The 24461-nt window shown below is 38.2% G+C and overlaps 1 protein-coding gene across 2 annotated transcripts in view; it reads left to right on the top strand.

Moving 5' to 3' along the window:
• The first annotated feature begins 5264 nt into the window (after positions 1-5264).
• LRFN2 (leucine rich repeat and fibronectin type III domain containing 2) overlaps positions 5265-24461 on the top strand; it is a 145943-nt gene continuing 126746 nt past the window's right edge. Inside the window, exons 1-2 of one of the 2 annotated variants that reach the window (XM_026034046.1) lie at positions 5265-5290; positions 5826-6032. The gene's annotated coding sequence lies outside the window, so the exon portion shown is untranslated. Of the gene's footprint in view, positions 5291-5785; positions 6033-24461 lie in introns of those variants that run through there. The other variant, XM_026034045.1, reaches the window with a different exon arrangement.

Below are 24461 nucleotides of genomic sequence, written 5' to 3' on the forward strand. Positions count from 1 at the left end.
AGAATGGTATTTTCTTCCCACAATTTACAATGCAGATTATTGAGATTATTGATGGAATCGTTCCAGTTTCTCACCTTCACACTATAATGTGGCAACTATTAGCAAATACTCACTTTATTTATGATGATAGCTGTAGTTTTGATACACACAAGGGTACGGCCAAATGATTCTCCTCCTCCTGAATACTTTTATTCTTTTATTTGCAAAATTATAGCTACTTTCAAAGTCTGAGACATAAAAGCTTGAAAGCATGAGACCAGTGCCTAAGCAAAATGGATCATAGACAGCTTAAAAGGATGATCTCATCCTAGATATGGGCTCTTGTCTGTTCCCTTGCTAAAGTTCTCATCCTGTGACCTGATTATTGTAAACTGTCTTCACCACATTATCCCTAGCTGACAAATCCTGAAGGGTTTGTCCTTAGGTGCCTGTCCAAGTACCTAAGGTCAGGTATTCATCATTGCCAGGTCCCTAGAGATTGAAAAAGATAATTTTCCTCCCTTACAGCTGTATTTTAAATGACAATTAAAAAGCAAACCGAGACTTGTATTACTTCAGAGGCCTGTTTTAATGCATCTACACAAATAGTTCAACTGACACAGACAAGGGAGCATTAGCCTAGCGCAGGGAGAGGGCAGGAGCCGCTGCAGCAAGCCCTGGTTGGGGCAGTGTAGAGGCAGATCTCCTGTACACTGCTTCTCTTGCCAACAGAGTTGCAGCAGAAGATTACAGTCTAACAGCCACCTTTCCAAAAAGGGAATCTCTGTCTGCATGCCAAGCTCATATATATACTCTTTCTCAGCAGTGACGTTATTCTATGTGGCAAGGGTCAGAACTTAAACTAAGGCTCTTATTAGCAATGACTTTGTACTAGGCCTTTATTGCACTTGATTTCACACAGAGCGTCTACCATCCTCTGGATTTTGATGGCAACTGAGGGCTTTCTTTGAAAAAAAAAAAAAAAAAAATTACAGCCGTAGTTTGCAAACTTCCAAGAATGAGATCCCATTTCCTGATTGTCTGGCAGACCAGTGTTGTTACTTCCAACATATTGTGCAAGCTAAAGCTGTATCTTCTATCAAACTATAAGAATTGTGGAAGGATTGATAAAATAGTCTTTTTATTCTGATTAACATGCTGAAGCAGATGGCCCTTAAACAGCAAGTTTGTTTGTCTGTCTTCAAAGTAAATGGATTGCATGGTTGTCAAATAATACTCCTTAGTCCTCAGTGCAAAAAATCTACTTCTCTAGAAACTTTTGCACTTTTCCTTCTTTTTGGTCAAGAGAAAACTACCCATTAGCTCCTAATTATCACTCCAGACTTTTGATAACATACCAGAACCTTCTGACTAACCAAAGGAGGTGCAAGTGTTTGGGGTTTTGTTTGTTTGTTTTAAAAAAAGAAATAATTAAAGATTGGAGCAATTTTGCAGAGAGGGAAAAACAAACATCCATCACTTGTAATCTTTAAGGTAGGCAATTGTCTTTATGAAAGGAATTTTCTGTAACAGGCAATGGCATGAAGATTGATTCAGGAACCTCTGAAAGGAATTCCATAACTGAGGTTATGCAGAAGGTCAAACGAGATGTCCATAATGATCTCTTCTAGTCTTAACCCATCAATCAAAAGGTATTAAATTTCATTCACTGAACTGGACATGTGATTATGTAAAATGGAAGACAAGTATCTCCTTGCTTGTAAAGAGAGAACCCAGAAAGAATAAAAACCCACAAATATTTTTCTAGCTTTCTTTCAGAGCACCCGCAAAATTATTCTAAATCCTGTTAAGGTCAGCATAATATGTTTGTTAGCAGTCACTCATTAATTAGTAAAAAGCTGGACTTAACAACACAAAAAAAATATATTTTTTCCTAACTTCTCCAGTATTTGCGAGCTAATTGGTTCAGCTCCTGATAAATGTTTTCATTGTTAAGATCACAGAGTAAATGTTTTTTAAGTTATCCTTCAATCCATGTAATTGATTGGCAGCCATTGATTAATGGCTGATGCTGAGCCTTTTATTTTGGAAGAGGATGGACTGGAAGTGGAAGTTGCTGGTGTCCAGATGTACATGCTCAATTGTATTGTCAATCAGAATGGTTCAAGACTTTAGTAGGTTATGTCAGACTTGAAAAGGGGAATGACGTCTGTAGCAAGTAATTCTTGAGGTTGCAAAAGCATCTCCATTTCTTTTTGTCTTGATCCGCTACTAGTTTTAACTGTTCTTGGGTGTGGCTACTGTACCTGGCTTTGCAGGTTGAAGATCATCTCCACTATGGGAGCTTTGAGTCAAGCTTATTCTTTTGGTTATTGCTATTGTATAATATTATATACAACTCATGCACTCTATGGCAGTGCTGGAGGTGCTGCATTATTGAAAGATGCAGATACTCAACAGTGCAGCAGTTTTGAAGGGTCAGTGAGCATGATGTTAGGCATTTGTTGTCATGGTCTCTCATGTATTTTCTAAGACAGTTGCAACAAGCTTAATGTCTCTCTTCAGCGGCAAGAGCTGTGGCATGGTAAGGTGATCGCTATCTAGACAAAGCAATATTTTTGTGACCCTCCAAGTGCTGATGGTGTTTCTGTAAGTGGGTATGACTGTAGGTGAAGCATTATTAGGATGGCTAAAACAACCATGTTGACTCACTGAATGTTGTGAACACGTGCAGGATTGGAAAGGGGGAAGCCTGAGTGAAGGAGAGGAAGAGAAGTAGTTCCTCCTATTCTGGGAGAAGGACCAAGGAAAAAAGAAACTGAATTTGCTAAAAAGATTCTGATTTGAAAAAGATTCCCAATATAAATTGGGCATGGTCAATGGAGAGAAGAAGCTACTGTGGGAATTCCAGAAGACTCTGACTTTAACATAAAGGCCATTAGGAAAAGACAGAGAGTGCATTGTAATAACTCACAACATCACAGCCTTAGGGCAGTCCTTTTTGAGACTTTTTCCACAGTTTTGTCATGTTTGCGTTCTCCTTTGGGAATCAATATGGTGAGAACTGTAACTAGTGAAAGATTTTTGCAAGATTTTTGGAGTGGATTGATGAAGTTCATTGATTTCTGCCTCTGAAAGCAGTATTTTGCTTTCAAGTCAGACTCTGAAACACTAGTCCTAGAGTCTGTTATTAATTCCTTATGTCATTAAGAAATGTCTTCTCTGTCTGTGATGCACTGACATTTATAAGGCGCTGACATGATTAGAACTTTGATTTGATTTCCTACTCAAAATGCTTGGCCCAGGATTCACTGGAGTTAAGAAGTTAGCTTCCTAAGATCATGTTTTAGTCAGCTAATAAATGGTACTTTAAAGAAGGAAAAAAAAAAAAAACTTTATTGCCAAGTTCAGCAGAGTTATCAGCTTTTCAACTCCTTTTTGAACAGTTGTTTATGTTTGCGTCCTAAAAGTTTACTTACTTTTGGAATTCTTAGTCTTGCTCCCAAGATAAACTCTTCAGGACTGCTTCATATATAGTCAGTAAAAGCTATATATGTTGCAAAAAAGATGAGTGATTCTTCTGACCACGGTCTTCCCTTCTCTATTTGTACTCAAATAACTCCTTATATGTGACATCTGTAGCCTTCACCTTAGGGAGAGAGGGAGTCATCTAGGAATGYGGCAGCTAGAGGGCAAGGGAATGGGATGGGTGACAAAAAGGGACCTGAAGTACACTGCAAAATCTATTTCATGAGCCTCTCCTAAATATGTTGTCTTTTGCAATCATTTTCAAAAATATCTTAAAAGCATTCAGGTTTGCTTTGGGGTTTTTTTGACTTCTGGAGCCCAAACTTCTTAGTCAAATACTTGTTAAGTAATTGGTTTTCCTAGTTGTCTATGGAGCTTCTTGGAGTGTACCTGGTGTGTTTCCACTAGGAGAAAGGAGTAAATAAGGGGAGTGCCTATTCCATAGGCAAAATATACTTCTCAGTCCCCGGAGTAAAATACYTCATCTTTTTCCCAAATTATGCCTTTTCTTACACTGGAGCATTTACAGAAGACCAGAAGATTTAACTCTTCAGATCTAGGATAGCCAGAAAGAGGTGTATTTTACAACAACTACAAAGGACCTGAGAATAAATTGATTTGTGTTTAACCTGAACGTAAAGAGGCAGCCTGCCACTCTGATTGTGCTTCAGTGCATTAACTAATCTTTAAAGAACAGGGATTAAGAAAAAAAGATTTCCCTGTGAATAGGTTAGCTCTAGCTGTCTACTGGACAAGTTTGTCCATATTTCCTGGCTCTGTGTAATGTCGATCACTGTCCACAGACAGGATACAGGATTAAGTGGACCATGGTGTGACCCAGGGTCACAATTTTCATGCAAATTTGCACTGCAAAATTATACCTCTTTCTTGGTTTTCAATTCCTTCCAAAGGCATTATAAGTTTTGGGCAATTTAGGCAGTGTTTTTATTCTCCCTGGCTCTGCTTAGGATACTATTCAACCAAGGGAAGCAGAAAACGTACATGTTTATGTGTCTAGAAAGATGCAGACAAGAATCTATCAGTAAACTAGAAAGGCTGATAAAACCCCTGGGTTCTTTTATCTTTAGTTTTTATTAAGACCTTCCAAAATCATTCAGTACAAAGAGCTATTTCTAGGAAGTAACATTAAAAATATATATATTTAACCCAGAAAACCTCTGTATGTTCTCTTTGGCATTTAAGTTACTCAAATGCATCAAGGGAGAATTCTTCCCCTATTACAGAATAGCTTGAATGGAGCTAACAGTGTTCCTGTATATATATCTCTCTCTCCCTCTGTATACGAGTTCTATAATAACATTTCTGGCATTGGTACCACCTGAGAGCTCTTTGCAGCTGCAGCTTGTACCTTTTGCAGTACGATTTCTCTCCTTTTGCCTTTCCCCCAGCTTCCCCCGCCCCCAGAGAACTGACACGCTTTCTGCTGGCAAATGTTGAGTGTAGCTCCTGAGGATTTAGCATGTCAGGCTGTGTCTACACAGCTTAGGTTTCTATTATTACGCAATGGCTTAGAAGTCAGTGCTTCGCCACATAATTACAGAGCCAATCTATATTAGGACGGGGAGTTTGCATGCCTCTTTCAGCACCAACTATTCTCCTCCCACTCACTCCAGCCTCCTCCCTGACTCTCTTACTTGTTTAGTAGTGTCTTTTTGTAACCTTCTTCCTTCTGCTTTCTGATTTCTCCCCTTTCCAATGCTGTATGTTTGTTTATTTCAGAAGTGAGGGCTCTGAGTTGTGCCTGCCTGGATTCCTATGCAGCACTAAGCATTTGCTGCTGTACGTTGCATCGTCAGAAGAGGTAAGAAGAAATTCCTGAAGCTGCCTGCTAGTTCTCTCGGGTTTTCTCTTTTTCTAGCCCCCCTCCTTTTTCTTTCCTTTTTTTTTTTTTTTTTTTTTCCTCCTCTCTCAGGCGTGCACATTGCTTGTCTTACAAGCTGTGCAGGCTCTGCCATCTAGAGCACTTTGTGAGATCACTCCAGTTTGCTGTTTTTCCTTTTTTCCTTCTCTGCGTGAGTGCGTGTGTGTATCTCCCTATTTCTCTTCTCCCCTCACCACCATACACCTCTATCCCCCTCCCCAATGCACGCACACACACAGATGCTGGGCTTGTTAGTATGAACCTGAAGACTTGCAATGCCAAAATGTGTGTGTTACCTTGGGATGCACTATGATCAGGATGCTTGAAAAGTCTACAGGCTGCTTAGTCTTCTAAGTCTGCTTTTTTTTTTTTTTTTTTAATCAAATAAGGAAAGAACAAGTTATTCACTTTTTATTTTCCTTTTTTTTTTTTTATGTCTTTCCCTTTTTTTGTGCTTTGGATATTACCGAGTAAGGAGTCTCAGGAATTCGCACACTTGGACTTCCCTGAATCAGGCTGCATCTGACAAACATTCTAGTCTGCATTTTGGCTGGCTGGAGATCAACCAGGATTTTTCAGATTGTATCTCCTTTTGGAAAAAGGATGCCTGGCATAGAAAGAAGGTCTAAATGCCTGTCTGAGATTATTTTACCGAACCTGGGATAAATGTTACTTCTCAAAGGTAAGTCGTAGCCCTTTTTTCMTCTCTATCTATACACTGTATAGCTATAGTATTGTACACTATGTATGAACTATATATAGGCATGTACACAAACCTTATTTATACACAGTTATATCTTTGATGGCAAGAAAATTGTTGTCATGAATATTAAAAGCATTGGAGAAATGTGTAACTTTATATTTCTGTTAACGCTAGCCTAGATAAGAATGTTCCTGTAGGTAAATGAATCTGCTTGGTTTCTGATTCTCTCTTGGAATGGGAAGGCAGTTTAAAGGGAGTTTTCATATTTTTAATAGGAGATTTTTAATGACAATTTTGAAATAGGTAGTGAAAGAGCTTTGAAAGAAAGATTAATACTACCTTTTCTAATACAAGAAAAACTGGGAAATAGAATAGAGGTGTGAAAGTGATTTCAGTTTTTTGGAAGAATTAATAAATCCTGCAAAGCCAAGGTAGAACTTTGCTGAACAGATCAACTCTGCTGTATGTAAAAACAAACAGTAGAAAAGCAGGGACCTTGGCAAATGTCACGTAGGGAAATGGAAGGTGAGGGAAAAGATAGGGAAGGGAAAGAAACAAGGTGTGGAGGGGCAGTGKGCACTCGATTCACTGCTGCCCCTGAGGTTGGTGTTCTTGGTAAGGCGATGCTGTTGGTGATGCACACCCTGATTGCCAAGGTGGGCACACTGGGGGGTGGGGTACATGAGCAGGTATATGCTATGTCATGTCTGTCTGACGTCATCAGTTATATAGGGTCTTTGCAAGATTAAGTGTACCAAGAATTTGGGTGGGGAGATGCATACAAATGGCACGGCACCATAGGATGAGTTTGTAGGAAAATGGAAACTGAGTCTTTTCCTGAGCATGGCACATACACATCTTTCTTCCAAATAACAGAATAAATATAATAGAATAAAATATAATAGAATAAAATAGCAAAGGAGCGTAGAGGGAGAGCTGCAATCAGTGTTTAGGTCAACAAGTCCTAGTACAGTGGGCCAGTAAACTGCAAATCTAAAGTGTTCAATTAAAGAAATGTATGCAGGGAAGAACTCTTATGCTGGCTAATTTCTTCCTATCCAAAGGAACAAGTTCACTTTTGCTAGGTCTTTTCTCGTATTCTGGAGGCAGTGCCACTGAGATATCATGAAGAGTGGGTTTATTTTAACATCTCTAACATGGAGATTAATTGGACAGAATAACTCTTCTTATAAGAAATAGGCTTTAAGAGACAAACAATAAGCATAATTTAAAATCAAAGAAGTCTTGTCTGATTGGATTACCATTTCATAACTTCATTATACCTTGCTCACTGTGGATAAGCCTAGCAGATGCCACACATTTGCCGCCAGTATTTCCTCTTCCTCGGGTGCAGGGTTTCAACTTTTTGTAGGGCCTTACASTGTACAGAGGATGTGCTAAGGCAAATTTGAGCTTGGGGTGAGGAGGAAGAGAGACTGCAAATTACTTTTATTCCTGTAATGTCTCAGGCTGGTTACAGTTTCTATGTTTACAGCTCGCCCTGAGTTGATGGTTAGTTTGCATTGCCTACAGATCGCCACTTGAGCACAACAGAGTGCTTTTTGCATGCACTCTGTGTGTAGCTGCCTTGTGTGAWGCAGATCTCCAGCTCTTCCCTGAATTTGCTCCTAATTTGTGGGGGAAGGAGAGGGCGGGGGAAAGGTGCAGTGAAGAGTAAACAACAAGGCTGGGGGGGAAACGCAGGAAGAAAAGGTCATCACGCTCAGCCAAGCCTCTCTTTACCTATAAATCCCAGCAAACGTCTGCATCACCCCTCTGTATGCACCCAAGCCTTGGAACCGGAGCCTGTTCTCATCTCCCCATGGCAGATCTGTTTATTCTGAGTGACTCTAGGCCCAGGCTTCCCTAAGTCAGCTGTGCTGCCCACCGTCAGGAAGACGGGCACCACAGGAGGGCAAGAAACAGACTCTGTCCCCGGAGTCACCATTTGCTGCTACCCTTTCTGCCCCATACTGCTTTTTCCAGCATTAGCACTTCTGGTTTAAATTTACGTGTGGAGTATAATTGCTGATTTTTCCCCAAAGGGGAGTTTAAATGGCACTTTTAGTCTCGCTTCTGCAGCCTCTGCTCTGCCTGTTGCTCAGCTGGATCAGAACTGCCAGCTCCCTGGCAATCATTTTCAGAGGACTCTCCCTCATCCCTGTTTTTGCAGAGGACTCTGGCCACAGATTGAAGTTTGCAGTATAGTGGTTCAGCCAAACCTTTTTTTTTTTTTTTCTTCTCCCCTTGTTGGTGAAAAGCAAAACAAAAACTTGATGCAAAATGATTAACTATTAAGTGGTGTTAGGCAAAGTTGGAGGTACCTTCAGCTAACATAGAGTGTATTTAACTTGATTGTGCATGGTTTCAAACTGACAAGCCTGGCTGCAGTTTGTTACTCATGCACATGGAAGGGAGGGAAGGGGTGATGGCCATGCCTGATCGCTCCCATATGCCAATAAATACCCCTTGGTTGCACTGCTAATGTATTTCTGCCTTGACCTACGAAGATCACCTGTTGGAGTAAAAAGGCAGTTTGTACCAAGTCAGCACCACTCAGTCATCATCCCGGCCCGAGCATTCAGCCATGCTTGCTTCAGGTTCATTGTAGTGTGTTGGTACTTGTGGGATTTTGTTTTTGTTTTATGGAGAGAGTGATTTTCCTCTCTATGCTGGACTAGGAAGCAATAATGTGGTTTATGAAGGGCAGAAAGAAGCCATCCGTAGTTCCTTCAAGCCAGTACCGAGCACTGTGAAAACAATTGCCAATATCAGATGGCCAATACCTGTCTCCTACTTTTCTTCAGTTATCACAAGTATGGATCTCTCCACGTGCTAGGATTTACTCTATCAGAGTCTAGATAGAGTCAGTGTGTGCTCACAGGCTGCTGAACAGCTTCCAGTGGTTAACAGGAACTTGAGCTGAAAAACAAGATAGTGTGTAAGCATGTGGGAGTAATAAAACAATGCCCAAATCGCCAAGCTAACCCCAAGGCAATGAAGCATTGCTGTAAAAGGGCGGACGTCCCTTGCCTGCCTGCCTGCTTCCACCCAAGGCAAGCAGAAGGGAGAAGTGCTCATGAGCAGCACTTCTGCTTCTAGGAACTCAAATTATCTTCTGTGTAGGAGGCTGCCAAAAGTTTGTCTGAAATTAACAGATGTAAACACGTTGCTAAAAGGCCCACAGTGATGCTGCACGAAAAGTGGAAAAAGGGGATGTCATCTAGAAGTGTTTCTGCCTGCCTAGGTGCAGTAGTTTGCTCCATCTTTCTGTTTGCTTCTCTTTCAAAATATTTTCATGACAATGTTTCCAAATTTTCTTTMTTTTTTATCATTTATTCTGTCCCATTGCTCATGTAGGTCTCTGATGACATTCTGATATTCATGAAAAAATATTAGTGACAAATGCAGGATTCCAATTTCAGACTATGAAATGAGCAATGCCAGCAAACGAAATGCTCAAAAGACAGAAAGTATTATTTTCTGAAAGCATGGAAGAAAACAAAAAGATGTGCTGTCAGGATCTGGTCTACACAGAGTCCCTGTTGACCTACACAGAATACAGAGYTGAGTGGGATTTTTTCAGTGAAATATCTTCTGTTTCTTTTTTCTCTCAGAAAAATACAGATTTGTCAGAACAAAACCTGTCTGGGAAATGGTCAGACTTATGAATTTCCTGGCTGAGTAAAATGTGGGAAACAAATTGGCATAACATCCATATTACTTCTGAAAAAAGAATTAGATTATTCCTTTCTGTTTTCCACATTTTGAATCAAAACTGAAAATAATTCATATCAATTTGTATAAAACGTGATCTTAAAAGGTGCCATACCCAAATCCCATTTTGTTAAATATCCCTAGTAAGCRTATCAGTCAACCTGGAACAAAACACTCCTAGTTCATAAGCAGACTTGCATAGTTTTGATCTCATCTGGAGCTAAGGTAATTGTAACCACTTTTGTTCCATTCATAGGACTAGAAAACCGTTATTGAATTCAAGTTACTTAGCTGGTTGGAATTGTACTGGGACCATTTTGTCAGCAAGTTTTGTGGAGTAGCAGGGTCTATTTGTCCTTGAATAGACTTGAAAGAATGGCTGCTGTACAAGAAGTACAAGGGACATTTAGGAGATTCTTCCTAATCTCAAGAAGGAATGGGCCTGTAATCCTCTAGCAGATACTCTGCGATCACTGTGGTGTTATGAAGAAAGGTAAGGTAAGGAGAGGGCCCTGGAATAGCAGTAAAGCCAAGGAACAGGGCTCTGGTTGATTAAAAGTGAGAGATGCATCACAGTACAGGTCAACATAGGTGCTGAGCAGCATAGAAAGCTGGATTAAGGATGAAATCAACAGGAAGCAAATGCTGGCTAAAAGCTCCTTCTCYTCTTTGATAGACCTAATGTTGTGCTGAAAATACCTAGAAAACACGTGTGTGGTGCCCAACGCAGGAAAAAAACAGCGTGACTTCCCTGAAGCCGAAGGAGACAGGTCAAGGTTGAAGGTAGACCTTTATGCACAGAACTGAGTTGAGCTGCTGCAATGGTTCAGTGACAACTGTAGAATTTGAATTGACTTTGCTGGGAGAGGTATAGACTTGGGAAAGTCTAGGTATGATCAAGCCACATGGATTGTAGATATCCAAAATGTGATTTTAGAGGAAAAACCTACATTGGTGAAAAAATAAGGATTTTTCCCTCTGTTTTTCTTTAGAGTTTCAGCTGAGTTTGAAAGACTTGGGTGCAAGGGAACTCAAAATGGTACCAGATGCAATAACCATTTTCTATCTGTGTCTAAGCTTGTGAGAAAAGCTTCAACATATACTTGCTAGTAGGAACGAGTAATCCTCCTTTTTATGCTGCCTAAGGGTAAAAATTAAGAATGGGAAAGGAAAAAAGGGTGCCTTAATGCACCTCATCCTCTGTGGCAGAATGGGTGGGTTGTGGTATCAGTGAAAGAACAGCCTGTGAATGTGTACTAGAAAAACTGTATATGCCAGAATTTGTATTAGGTATCTGTGCTAACAGCCTAAAATATGTATCTGCCCTTTTGATAGAGAATGAAAACAATGGGCAGTTAGATGGCAAAAAGAAAAATAGGAAAAACAAATAAACAAAATGCTTGTCATAGATCTCTCCACAGCCTTTTCATTGTTTGAAAGCAGCCAACAACAAGCATCTGCCTCTTCAAAGATAAAAATCAAGCCTTCTCAATCCTTTCAGTAGCTCTTTGGTCTCTTACCCCATGTGAATATTCCTATGACTAGGTAAACACATGCAAGTCAGGAAAAACTGCACGGTTTGTATGTGAAACAAGTGCACTGGGTTAAAGAAAAGGTCAAATTATATTGACAGAACATTTTTTTTCTGCACTGAGACCATTTTGATAGGTCTCCTTAACGTTATTTTTGGTAAGTTATCTCAGATATAAGTGAATATTATCACAGATGCTGGCAGATATTTTCTGTATATTGGTCTTTTTAAATAAGGGTACAACACTAATTCCTGTTCTCCAAATTTTCATCTCCACTCTTTCACTGTAGTCCAGTCAGGTAACTTATTTTCACTGAGAATATTCTGTAGGAAAACAGCTTAGGTCCCAGCAGCTATCATGGAGAGCACCAAGGCTTTCTGAAGACTGTCTATAATCAAAATACATTGCAATCACTTGTTAAAAATATCAGTTTGTTTGATAAATATCACTGCGAGGTACATAGTATTTTCTAATCCCCTAACTTCACCTCATGTTTGCTTTGCAAGGATTGTGTGTCCATTTCTTGCCACCACACCCTCATCTCCTCTCTGCAGCTCCCCAAAGGCATTTTGAAGACAGTATTTTTCTCCTTCACCCCAAGAAAAAATTGAGAAGTTTCACAACTGTGTAGTGTGACCATTGCTCTCTCAGAGGCTGAGACCTGATGGTCTTCTAGGTGGTGGGAGCAGATGAATGTTTCAGTAAATGCTATTTCCATAAAGGTCCAGGGATGGGTAACAGTAGTTTTCTGTGAAATGGAAAGAAGCAGCTTCCTCATGCAGTTCCTTTCTGCTCTACTGTGTTCCTCTAGAGCAGAGGAGTGGCCCAAATAATATTTATAAAAGAAACCTTATGGAGGTCAGTGRGCCACATCTACAGAAAACTTACAGAAAAATTCATAGGATGAGGGGGATGAAGAAGAATAAACAGTCTAACAACCAAGATGTCTGTCTCTTTAGTCTCTTTAGATATTTATATGACCCTTCTCACTGCAGACTTGGAGTGTCTGACTAAGGTAAAGAAGGGCTTATGACATATCCTTTTAGTCACGCTCTTTGTGCATAGCTGATCACTCCTCAAGCAAATGTGAGGTGCTTTATTTGTCACCTCTAACCTGTTTCAGCCTTTTAATGAACATGGAAAATTTATTCAAGCCTTTTGTTCATTTATTTCCGTTTTCTCCATCTTCCTTTCACTTCTCTGAATCGATGAGTGGAATGAGAATGCCTTGTAATTTCTTTTCCCCCTTATACTGAACACAAAGAGTTCTTTTTTTTAATCATCAGTGAGCAGATGAGTCACTCTTTAATAATAATAACCCCTCCTCTCAACTCTTAGTAGAACCTAGCAACAAGCTTTCAAATCGATGCAAGACCCTCTAAAATGAGGCAGGACCATCTTCTTACAGTATCTTTTCCAGACAGGTGGAATCAATGGGCTAATATTTGCCTGCTTTGTGTTGGACATCAAATGCATGCAATATATGCCCGTCTTAATGTTTTGTTTTTCTSTTTGATAAAATTTCCTCCTGCCTGATTCTGTGAATAGTATAACAAAGATCTGTGATAGTCCTGTGGGTTTGTGGCTCAAGAAGCTTCCTCGCTTCTGAGATCTTGACATGAAAGGGTCAAATTCATCCTCCTATAAGAATGTTGGACTGGGACATAGTAAATTTTTGCATGTTGCCCAATTCTATCCTGTCTTCCCACAGAATGGAAAAATCAAAGAAATGCTACAGTCTGTCTTGGCTATAGGATTTACATTTAAAAGTAAATAATGTCCTTAGGTCCAAAAATGACTGCTGTAGTTCTTTCCAGCAGGGCTTATTGATTTGGTCCTTTCATTTGATGTATCTGGTCCTGCCATGGCCTCTTACTATGTTAGATCACAGATCATTTAGTCACCTAACTGAAACTGAGACCTATCTGAGCTAGATATTATGCTGACTGGATGTCAAATACAGACTCTTAAAGCAAATTCTTGCCAGATGTATGAGAAAGATGAAATATAGATACTTGTTATGTGATGCTGTCTTAAACTTATTTTACATTAATTGTGTTTGTTTTAAGGAATTGTTTTCAATTTTTGCTTTAATGATATGTGTCCTGTTATCACAAATTGATACAGGGCTTGATGAATACATTAAAAACACTTTTCAAGTATCAAGTATCTCTTAGAAAAATCTAAGTAAAGAATCTCCCAAGTTTGGTGTATGATGTAGTTGCACTCACATGCTCTCACAATCTCTCTTTTTGTCTTGTATTGACAAGTACATAAAGAATGAAAATGTACTCTGTAGCCAGCTGTTCTTCCTAAATTTGACTTATGTTGCTGGCTTAGGTAAATGGGAAATTGCAACATGAGATTTCAGATCTACATAAAATCTTTAGAACCCAGAAAATGAGGTCTGTTTTCAGAAGCCTGTCTCCTCAGTTAGTGTTTCAAGATCAGAAACTGGAATTTATTCCTGTCCAAATCTGATTATGTCCTTTTGTAAAATTATTGTTACAGGTGCTAAAGRTACTTAAGAACAAAAGAACCCAATTTTGCTGCTTTGTTTTCCTTCTGTTGCTCTGTTTTTCCTGTTCTGTTGCTATTAGAGAGCTATTTAGGGGGAATTAATATGGGATCTCAGATTGTTACTCTTAAAATGGTTTTTGATTACATTCACAGTATGATTGTTCCTCCTTTGCTTCAAATCAGTCTCTCCTAGACAAAAATTTATTTTGTATCATGTCCTAGGGTCCTGTATATTTTATATGACTATATTTATGTGATTATTTCTGTAATTTTACCAGGAACAAGATAAAATACACAGACATTTTTTGCACTTTCTCTACTAGCAGAGTAATAGAGATTGCATCAGGCAATAAAATCATACTGACCTCAGGTAGCAAAAGAACATATAACTCCTACCTTATAAGCATTCGAAAGCAGATTCTGAGAAGAAAGGAATTCCACCAATTTATGCCAATCTTTGGTTGACATTGTCATGTTGGTCACTTGGATTCTAGCGATTCCAGTTTGCCATTCAAAGATATTTATTGATTCTGAAGTGGAAACGGAACCATGACTTATCAAACTTAACAGGGTATTCAAATGGTCATATTTTTGAGTTTTTGAGTCCAGTGAGGCTGCAGATACCCTACTGCATAATTTTGATGACGAACAGTCTGAACACATCCTGAACAATGAGTAAGCACATCCTGAATATTAGTAACAGACAATTCACACAAAGCTAAAATATTAGACTTTTTTTGCCAAATATGTATAAAACAGGATAGAATCTAAAGCCATCATCCAAGTAAAGTAAGGATTAAACTATAACAAATATCACTTGTAATCAATATGTTGAACCTCAATTAAAAATAATAAAATAAAATGTAGACCATGTAACAATAAGCACATTTTAATACATGTATCTAGTAAATACTGGAATCTTTCAAGGAAAAGGCAAGGCAGTACCAAATATGTCTTATATATATGTTTATATATTTGTATACACATATGTATTTATAATATATATACATGCAAACACGAATATTTACATGTGCTAATATCTTGTATATATGTATTTATATATACAAATGCTGAGATTCAGCAAAGTAGGTCAAGGCCCATTTGGAATTAGAGTTAGTGAGAGATGTCAAGGACAACGGGAAGCACTTCTACAAATGCAACAGCAGCAGGAGGAAGAATAGGGAAAATGTTAGTGTGCTGCTGAATGAGGAGGGTGCCAGACGATGCAGAGAAGGCAGTTACGAAATGTCTTCTTTGCTTCTGTTGCTAAGACTGGTCCCCAGGAACTGCAGAAATTGGAACAGGCTGCGTGGTTGGCTAGGTTGTGGAGTCTCTGTGTCTGGAGGTCTTTCAAACCCACCTGGATGTGACCCTGTGCTACATGCTTTATGTTTTCCTACTGGGGTAGGAAGGTTGGACTAGATGATCTCCTGAGATCCTTTCCAACATTAACCATTCTGTGTGATATGTGTAATATATAAATTTAATTCATTAATTGTAGGGCAAAAACACATAATAGTTCTTAGGCAGGAAATAGTATTATAGTCCAAGACCTATCCCAGGACCTTCAAGAAACAGYCTATGCACAACTTTGTACAACTTATCAAAACACACATTTGATTACAAAGAAAGAGAGGACAACTTTCAGGATTACAATTTATTCCTTTTTTTGTGAAAATTTCCCTCTTCTTCAAGTTAAAAGTTAGGTCACTTCTGAAATGGGAATGATAATTTAAAATGAATTGCTCTGATAAGCCACAATTATGTTTCCACTTCAGAATCAATAAATACCTTTGAAAAGGTTAAATGGGCCTAGCTTAGCTAAGGTATCTTCCTTCTGTTTAAATGAAACATTGTGAGTCAGGTGTTTTTTTTTTTTTTTTTTTTTTTAATTTCTTCTGGTCCCTTTTAATTCTTTTTTAAAAAGGCATTAAATATTTATAGAGATATGGAATATCTCTACATCCATTCTTAGCCATTTTGCTTTTTTCTTTTGTAGTAGGAATCAGTAGTAACATATGTCAGAAACCTGTCATAAGACTAAGTGCACTAATGTTTATGAGGTGCTTATAGACTAATGAAGGGTTAGGCAGTTGCAGAATATATCCAGGGGATTAGTTCTGTGGTAGGGAAAAAAAAAAAAAAAAAAAAGAGAGAGAGAGATAGAATGACTTAATGAGAATTGGTCAAGAATATCCAATCAGCTGGTTTCTTTTGTTAGGTTTTTTTTTTTTCACTAGAGAAGAGAGCTATGGTCTAAAATAGTTTAGTGGCTACATATGAAAAATTTTTCTCTGACTATATCATTCTTTACTTTCTCTTGTGATCCTTTTAGAGCAAAAAAGGGCAAAATTCTAAGTAAAACTTTTTAATTGAAAAAATAACATGTAATTTCATCCTATTTTAGAAAAAAAAGTATCATTTCTATTCTTTAGAGAACATAAACTCTTCTAAGTTCTAATCTAAATAAGTCCAAGTCTTCTCTTAGTTCCTAATAAAATTGGACCACCTTAATATTTTTAGTGCAATTGGTAGCTCTATAGTATAATTTATTTTTGTAGAATGCTTCTTACCTCCTTTTTTGTGTTCTGTTTTATTTTCCTAGTAAGTCTATTCTTTGTGGATGGCAGCACAGAGGATAGATAGTCCAACCAYTAATAAAATAGGCTATAAAAATACTGAATTTATGATAAGACTAACAGGACTGTTGGCTCTGAACACGTGGCATTGTACTGGGAGATTTTGGCCCCWCTTGGCAAAGTAGGAGATCATAGGTCCTAATCTCTGAGAATTAACCTCAGGAGTCTAGTTGTACGGAGGCGGGGGTACTTATMGAGGAATTGGAAAGGCCAGGCTCAGGGCTTCCCTGCCAGTGCTCACATGGAAGCTGAAAAGTAAAAGAAGCTACAAGAGGTGAGAGAAAGAATGCTTTCCATAGTAAAGCAACCTGCACATAGCAGTTAAGCGGTGGTGTTTTGTTGTGACGGAAGTTTTGTTGGCAGGTGCACAATTCAACAAATTCTTTTAAGCTTAAAACAGAAATAGCTACACCTCTTTAAAATGTGTTAGTGACTGACTTTTTTAGGGTGATTCATTTTCAGATGAGAGAAATGGGAATGAAGAGTTTCCAAAGATCTGCAGCACCTAAGTCAAAATCCTAGAGTGCAGAATTTGGGGGATCATGTATTAGTATATCGACACTGAGGTAGCAATTCAGTTTTGGAGCATTTTCCACTCAGGGCTTTCAGTAACTAAACTAATTCTTAGAAAATTCCATATAAAGGGGATTACCAACCTTTTTAGAAGCAAGAAGGTATGGGTTTTAGAAGCATCTTGTCTAAAATAACATGCAGTCTCTTCAGCAAAGTTGCAGGTACTCAGGTGTACCATCATGCTGACTGCCCGTGATCAGATTTAGACTGTGTTGAGATAGCGTCATACTGAAATGTCAAATGAAAGCTGGATCAAATCCCAAACTGGGCAGTAGCAGCAKATTTGGCTACGGCTACATTAGTAAGTCCGCTGGAGACCTTCCTTTAGTTTTTTCATCTGAGCAAGCCTGTTATGAAAACAGCCTTCAAAAAGCAGGAATTAGCTAAAATAAAATCCACCAAACCGTTTTGTACAGTTGTTTTTCTACATTAACAGAGTTGATGAAAATAGTAATTAAATGCATTATCTTCCTGTTTATTTTTGCTGAGTTTATTTGACAGTCATTGGGGAGGAATATAGATACTGACATCTGTAATTATCTAGAGAGTGCAAAGGAGCTGCATTTCATCTGTTTTTCTGTCTAACTTGGGGTGCTAGAAATATTCCAAGTCGAACACAATCTTCTTGATATATTTTCTACCTRTTACTCTAATTTGACAGAGTAAATTACTGATAAATGCATACTAGGAGAAACTGCACTGACACTTGTGTTTTACACTTTTGATGGAATAAAACATTTATTATAACATACATAACTTTTGCATATTTATTATGGTACGCTTAAGACTATTTGGCCTCTCAACTTTAGAGGCTGTTTATTTGAAGTCCTGGAGGATGTCATTTACCATGGCTTAACACTAAGCTATTCTCTGGGATTTTCATCTAAATACTAAGATTTATTAGTATCCCAAAATCTTTGGGATTTTCATTTAAATACTAAAAGATTTCCTGTGCTTATCATGCAAGTAAACATGATTGAAAATGGCTAATTTTAGGAAAATCAGAAAACTCACGTAGCCCAAAATCGCATATGGAGTTATTCGACAAGAAAAATGCAAATATCTCCCAAATGGTTTGTTTAGGAAAAACAGGTGAAATTCATCTCATACATATATAGTTACTACAGAAAAAAAGTTTCCCAAGTCTCCTAATCAAATCAAAAACAAATTTGATTTGTTTGTACAGAACTGTGTTTAAGTTCACACTGAAAAACAATCAAACACAAATCCAGTAGAAGCACAGAAAGTGCTGCAAATTGCAGCTGTTATCATCCCTTTTGCTGTCATTTAGATGAACTGCAAGTATTTATATAACCAGGTCATCATGCTAGGGACTACAGTCTAGTCTCAATTATACAAATCTCAGTTATCCAAAATAGGGTCACATCCCTTAATGTCTGTTATTTGCACTGATAATTCCATTAATTACTCAAATATACTCTGTCTCCCTTACATTTAGTGAGATGAATGAAGGTACACTGCCTGTAAAAGCTTCTGCTCTTAAGGTCCCACTCTAAATCACCTCATTGCACAGTCAGCAGTAGTGTATTAACTTGTTTTCCTTGATATGAAGGCTGCTAATACGTGAATACAGCAGAGGTGAAAAATGACAATAACTCTTCAAAGACAATCACTGTGATTAGTACAAGCAGTCCACAGGAGAAGGAAAGAATGATAGTAGTCATTAAATACAGATGGTTTACTCCCATTCCATCAATGAGCTGGTGATTTGTGAGGTCTTGAGCTCTTTCTGTTTATGATTCATTCAAAATTTCCCCTACTTTTCAGTATAGCTTCACAAGAACAGTGGAAGGGAAATATTTTGACTATTGCTGTATACTTTTCTTTATTTGTAGAAATCTCTTCCTGTATTCTCTTGTTCAGGAAATAAACTTTCAGGGATCTAGTCTCTATGAAACCACTGGATAACCTTGGAAAGCACTATGTTGGTGTAATATGGTGTGTGTTAGAAGAGCAGCAGATGGTTATCCAGGGAGAGTGAACCAGTGGCTGTCTTTGGTGCTAGATATGATTTAGCAAGGGTCACCAAGTACAATTTTCTTTCTGCCCACAATAGATCATTTTGGTCCATCTTGAAGTATTAAGTGAATGCAGTACTCTTATAGGTTATGTTATGCAGTTCTGGTCTGGGAAAATTATACAGAGGAGGATTGCCAGAATTGTCAGGGGGACATATGAAATGGTTTTTGCCCAGAGCGTAATTGAACATTATTATACTCCTGCACCTGGAAGAAAGGGTCTCTGATCTGGTATGAGAAAGATCATACAGTAAGACTGTAAATGAAATGAAGAATATTATGTGACTGTTCATTGTGTTTTGTAATATCAGACTTCAGAGACTAAGAGAAAACTGTCAAGTGACTGGACCAGAAGAAACACGCAAAGTATCTCTTCACTTGGGATGATGAAAAGCCATAAAGCTCTTTCCTGCAGGATAGGGGTGCTAAATGCTTGCATTGATTTAGATACAAACTGGAAAAATTTACAAAAAGAAACATTTGGGTGCGTGTACAGGCAAACAGCTCCTCATCTCATCATTGTTAGCTGGATTACAAACAGAAGACTAAGAGAATATTCTGGGAAAATACAACTCTCGGCTTGTCCTGCTGTTATATTTTTGCACTGTTTTCCTTTATTGTCTTAGTAGTCAATGCACAATAGTATAGATACAAGAGTGGGATGGGTAGACCATTGGTATGATCCAGTTTAAACACTTCTGATTTAATTTAGGGTACTCTGATTTCCACATTCTTAATGGCATAGCCTCAGGGAAGTTTTGATTGTGCTCTCAGATGTATATACCCTGTCTGTGTTTTAGCAGGGTGCAAAGAAGTGCTAATTACTCACTGCTTTGTAAGTGTGGGCAGAAATACTGATCTACCAGAATAATGAGACCATTTCACTGCTGAGTTTACTAACTTATTGGCACTACTAATCTGGAAGCAATAGTGATATAATCACTGGTTTTGGCTAGAGTAATTTGACTAACTTTTATAGTGCTTCACTCTTTGTAAGATGAAAATCTTTATTTCCACCTTGGTTTTTTAGCTGCTTAGAGGTTTGCTGTTGAACTCTAACAGCTGGAGTGGAGAAACCCACTTCCTTGGTAAGGAAGGGACAAATGTTGACCTGAGTCTAACAACCATAGCTTCTGAGCTACAGAGGAAGACAGGATTTAGCATGTCTGGAAGTGGGGGTCTCCCGTGCATATGGGGTTTCTGATGGTGAAGGAGGTTGAACATAGAGCTCTATGTTCGATGAGCCTGTAATAGATGATATGGTAGTAGCATAGGGGAAATCCTTCAGGTAGACCTCTCAGCTATGAACAGATATTTTTTCTATAGCCTGTACTGTCTAATCACAGAATTACAGAATGGTTGAGGTTGGAAGAGACCTTTAGAGATAATCTAATCCAACTCCCCTGCTCGAGCAGGGACACCTAGAACATGTGGTACAGGGTCGAATCCAGGCGGATTTTGAGTATTGCCAAAGAAGAAGAGCCCACAGCCTCTCTGGGCAGTCTGTTCCAGTGTTCTGTSACCCTCACAGGAAAGAAGCTCTTCCTAATTTTGGGATATTTTATGAGCATTTAGTCTCTTAACTGTGTGTTTGTTTGCCTGTTTTAATAGACTGAGTAATTCACTGGCTCTTGTCTTGCATGTCCAGAGAAGTCTGAGCTATCTAGATCTTTTGAATATCTTGATCTAGAACTTCGTGTAAGATATCGGTGGTTGATACTTCTAGAAAAAGACAGGCCAGGCAGGTATGGATAGAGGTAAGGATCCAATGTTAAGAGAAAAACAGAAGGTGGGGGGAAGGATAAAAGAGGCTGAAGGATTAGAGAAGAGAAAGATATTGAAAGGAGCTGGATTTCGCTCCTTTCTTGAGGTGCACACATCTGGTTTTGTTAACATCCCTTAGTCCTGTAAACAGACTTCTCAAGACTTAGTATATAAGAACATCAAAATTTTGGRCTGTGTATATATATATAAAAGTAATAAAAGTATGATATCAGAAATGGTAGAGGTAATCTACTAAACTATGCCTTTGTTTCCAATAGTTCTGTGCATTGTTTTCCTCCTTAGGCTAAAATTTTAATGAATTTTTCAGATATTACTGAGCTACTTTGCACGCTTAAGGAAAATCTGAACTATTTTATGAAATATCTGTGGACTGAAAAGAAAATCTTTACTCAAAGTTCTCTAACCTCTTCTGAGTGTTTTGGAAACTTCGGAAATAGATTAAGTCAAGTGAGCAAACTGTGTGCCTATTTAGACATTGACCATTGAATTTTGAASTGAAATATGATAGATAAAAAGAACTGACTCTGGTGTTCTTTTTCCAGTGAGTACCACATCTCATTTCTAGCTTATTGATCTCTTTTTTATGACCAGAATCTTTAGATTCATACAATCTACTAAAGTTAAAGGTAGTTTTTCTCTTTTTCAAGAGAAAAAAAATATATATATATATATATATATATATACACACACACTCATTTTTCTAAAAGAACAATTTGCAGAAATGCTAATGCTTCCTAGGAAACATGTAGTCTCAGTTTCATATTTAGAAACTCTTCTACAAAGTTATCAAATATGGTTTTTCTCTCTTTTGTCTGCTCAAATTTTCAAGAATTAGCTTTAGGCTGCACGTAAAGAAAAAAATTCCTGATAGAAATAGAAAGATTCATTAGACAGTGGGATGGTCTGCCAAAGGAGCTGATAGAAACTTCATCACTTGAGACTTTAAAAATAAATTAGGAAAAAAAAAAAAAAAAGACCTTTAAAATGTACCACATAAGAAAAATGTATGGTAGTAGAGAGGGAATGGACTACCTGGCTTGATAAGGCTATCCTTTTCTATCTGGTTTCTATAGATATTTGCACAGAAACAGGAGCATTGCTAATTAACTGCTCATCTGCTTCATGTGCTTATGGCTTACCAGCTACAGCAAATCCCATCTGTCACTTGAGGACAATTAAGTGGGCTGATAAGCATCATTTTATGATTGCACCTGGCCAAGAGGAGGTAATCCAGATGGACAGYTTTGCAAGGAGGAGACACCTAGAAGGGGAGAAACTGTCTTCAGTTAGCAATTGTGAGTTATTGTAAAGACATTCACGTAAGAAGGAGAAGAAAAAAAAAGTTGTTTTGTGACAGCATTGTTAGAAGTATAGACAGCCTTTATCTGTGGTCTTACCATCATGCGTGAGCACTGTGCAATTTTCATAAAACTGCTAAGATGTTTGGTTCCAGTTTTGTCTCAGTCCTAGCACTAGCAGACATCATCATCATCAAGTTCAGGCAAAGAGGCTTGAAAATTGTAGGATATGACCAAARGCAAAGTTGAATGGCACAAAGAACTTTAGAGAAGAGGAAGAGATTATTTGTGTCAATATTACCAACTGAATCCAAAAACAATAAGTCACCAGTTGCGACAGGCGACAGGCATTAGAGAGTGGAACTTGAATAYAGGTGTGTGTTAATGCATCTTAGATCCATTTGGGACAAATTCTGGGCCTACCATATGCGTTAGAGAGCTTTCATAGCTCTCACCTTGCTGTGTTTGTGTTCAGGTTGTTCTCACTGCTCCTTGTGGCTTAGAATGCAAAGACTCTTTAATTTGATACAGAAAATATGTCTGATGAATAATTAAATTTGTCCCTAAATACAATGTTTTCTCAAAACTCTTCGAGCGATGTCAGTGGCTCTTTAGAGGCTATTTTGAAAGCTTACAGCAGTATCCTCTGGTAATGAAGTAATGATATTGCCTCAATTATGTTCTRCAAGGGAAGAAGATGACTTTAACTGCCATTCAGCTTTAGAATTACTGCTGTAATTTTAAGAGTAGTTGCCCTCCCTTTCTCTTTAAGCAAAATCATCCCATCCCATTTTTCAAGATGATGCCATCCATGGCAGAGAAGGGCCTCTCCTTGCAGTAGTAACTCCCTTTACAGGGATGATATTAACAGTCTCATTTTGCAATAAGTGGATCCAGACAGTTTAACTCATCTGGTTTCTGTTTTTTTGGCTGTGACTCACCATCATTGTCTATTATGAATGACCAAGGGACTTGAAGAGGAATAGGCGTTGATCCATCCTGATGAGATAGGTCCTCATAGCTTGTCATGCCCTGTTTTGGGAGTGGACACTGCMCAAAGAGGGCAAGGCTGGAGCTTTCTTGGGGAGCTGGACTCCCGCTGTAATGCAGGAACCCTGGCTGAGCCCCACTGCTCCCTGCTCAGTGCTTCTAGATGCACAAACAGCATCCTGTTTCCTTCTTGGCAAATTCAGGGACCTCTATGTTATGTTGTGCTGTACAGTGTACAGATACTACATGGAGTTTTAGATTTTATGGACAGATGGATATAAAGATATTTTACATGCATGCGTGTAGAAATGAGACTTGCTCCTTAGTACAAAAAGAAAAAAATACTGCTGCTTTCTCTTGAAAACACAGATTATGAATATGTTGCCCTGCCAGGTTACAAATTGCTTTGGACCCTGTGGCTTCTCTGCCTGCAGCCCCTCTATAGCGCTGAGGGGCAGAAATTGCTATAATTTAGCACAGTCTGTAGCCTGCTCCTTCTGCATTTTTTTGAGAGAAAGTTGGGCATCTTTCTTCTTGAGCAGTCTTGTGTAGGGAAATTTTTTTTTTTTTTTTTTTCAGAGCAATGGATGTTTTGGCTCCCTGCTCTTCTAGTTTGTGAACTATTGTGAATCATGTTTAAAAGTGCTTTTTCTCTTTTGCTCCAAGACAAGAAACTTAAGGAAAGAAGGTTGAGAGTCTTCCCTAATCACATAACTTCAAAAYTGGCAACTTGAACAGAGAACAACAGCAACTAAAAAAAACAAAATCTCTTTTCGAAATTGCTAGAAAAGTGGGAAAAGTAAATCATGAAGTTAAGGGAATCAAATATCACAATTTTTCTTCATTTCTTTTCCTGCTTTTCAAATTTGCACAAAAAAAAAAAATCTTAAACCAATACTACTCAGCAGTTTGTTTCTTTTACTTTCTACTCAAAACAGGTTACATAAATTAGCATTTTTTCCCCCCAGTGTATCAAATATGTATGTATATATACATTTTTTAACTGTTTAAACATTCTGAATACTTAATATCAAGTAAGCTTAAAAGCTTAATATCAAAGTAGCCATTACTTCAGGAAAACAGAGAAACGAAATATAAGAGGTAGAAGGACATTTTAAAATCCTTTCATTCTTTGCTATGCAGCAGCATTACTATAAGAAACAGAGAAGGTCCTCTCATTTTAAATAGCCTGCCTCAACATATTTTCTTGACCGGAACAAGAAATAGGAAATAAATACATAGAAATTTCTATACTTTCTTCTTCCTAACCCCACACATACTATTACTGCACATACACACAAACACACACATGTTT

Source organism: Nothoprocta perdicaria, unplaced genomic scaffold, assembly GCF_003342845.1.
Source record: "Nothoprocta perdicaria isolate Ctin4 unplaced genomic scaffold, notPer1 scaffold_139, whole genome shotgun sequence".
Lineage (NCBI taxonomy): Eukaryota > Metazoa > Chordata > Aves > Tinamiformes > Tinamidae > Nothoprocta > Nothoprocta perdicaria.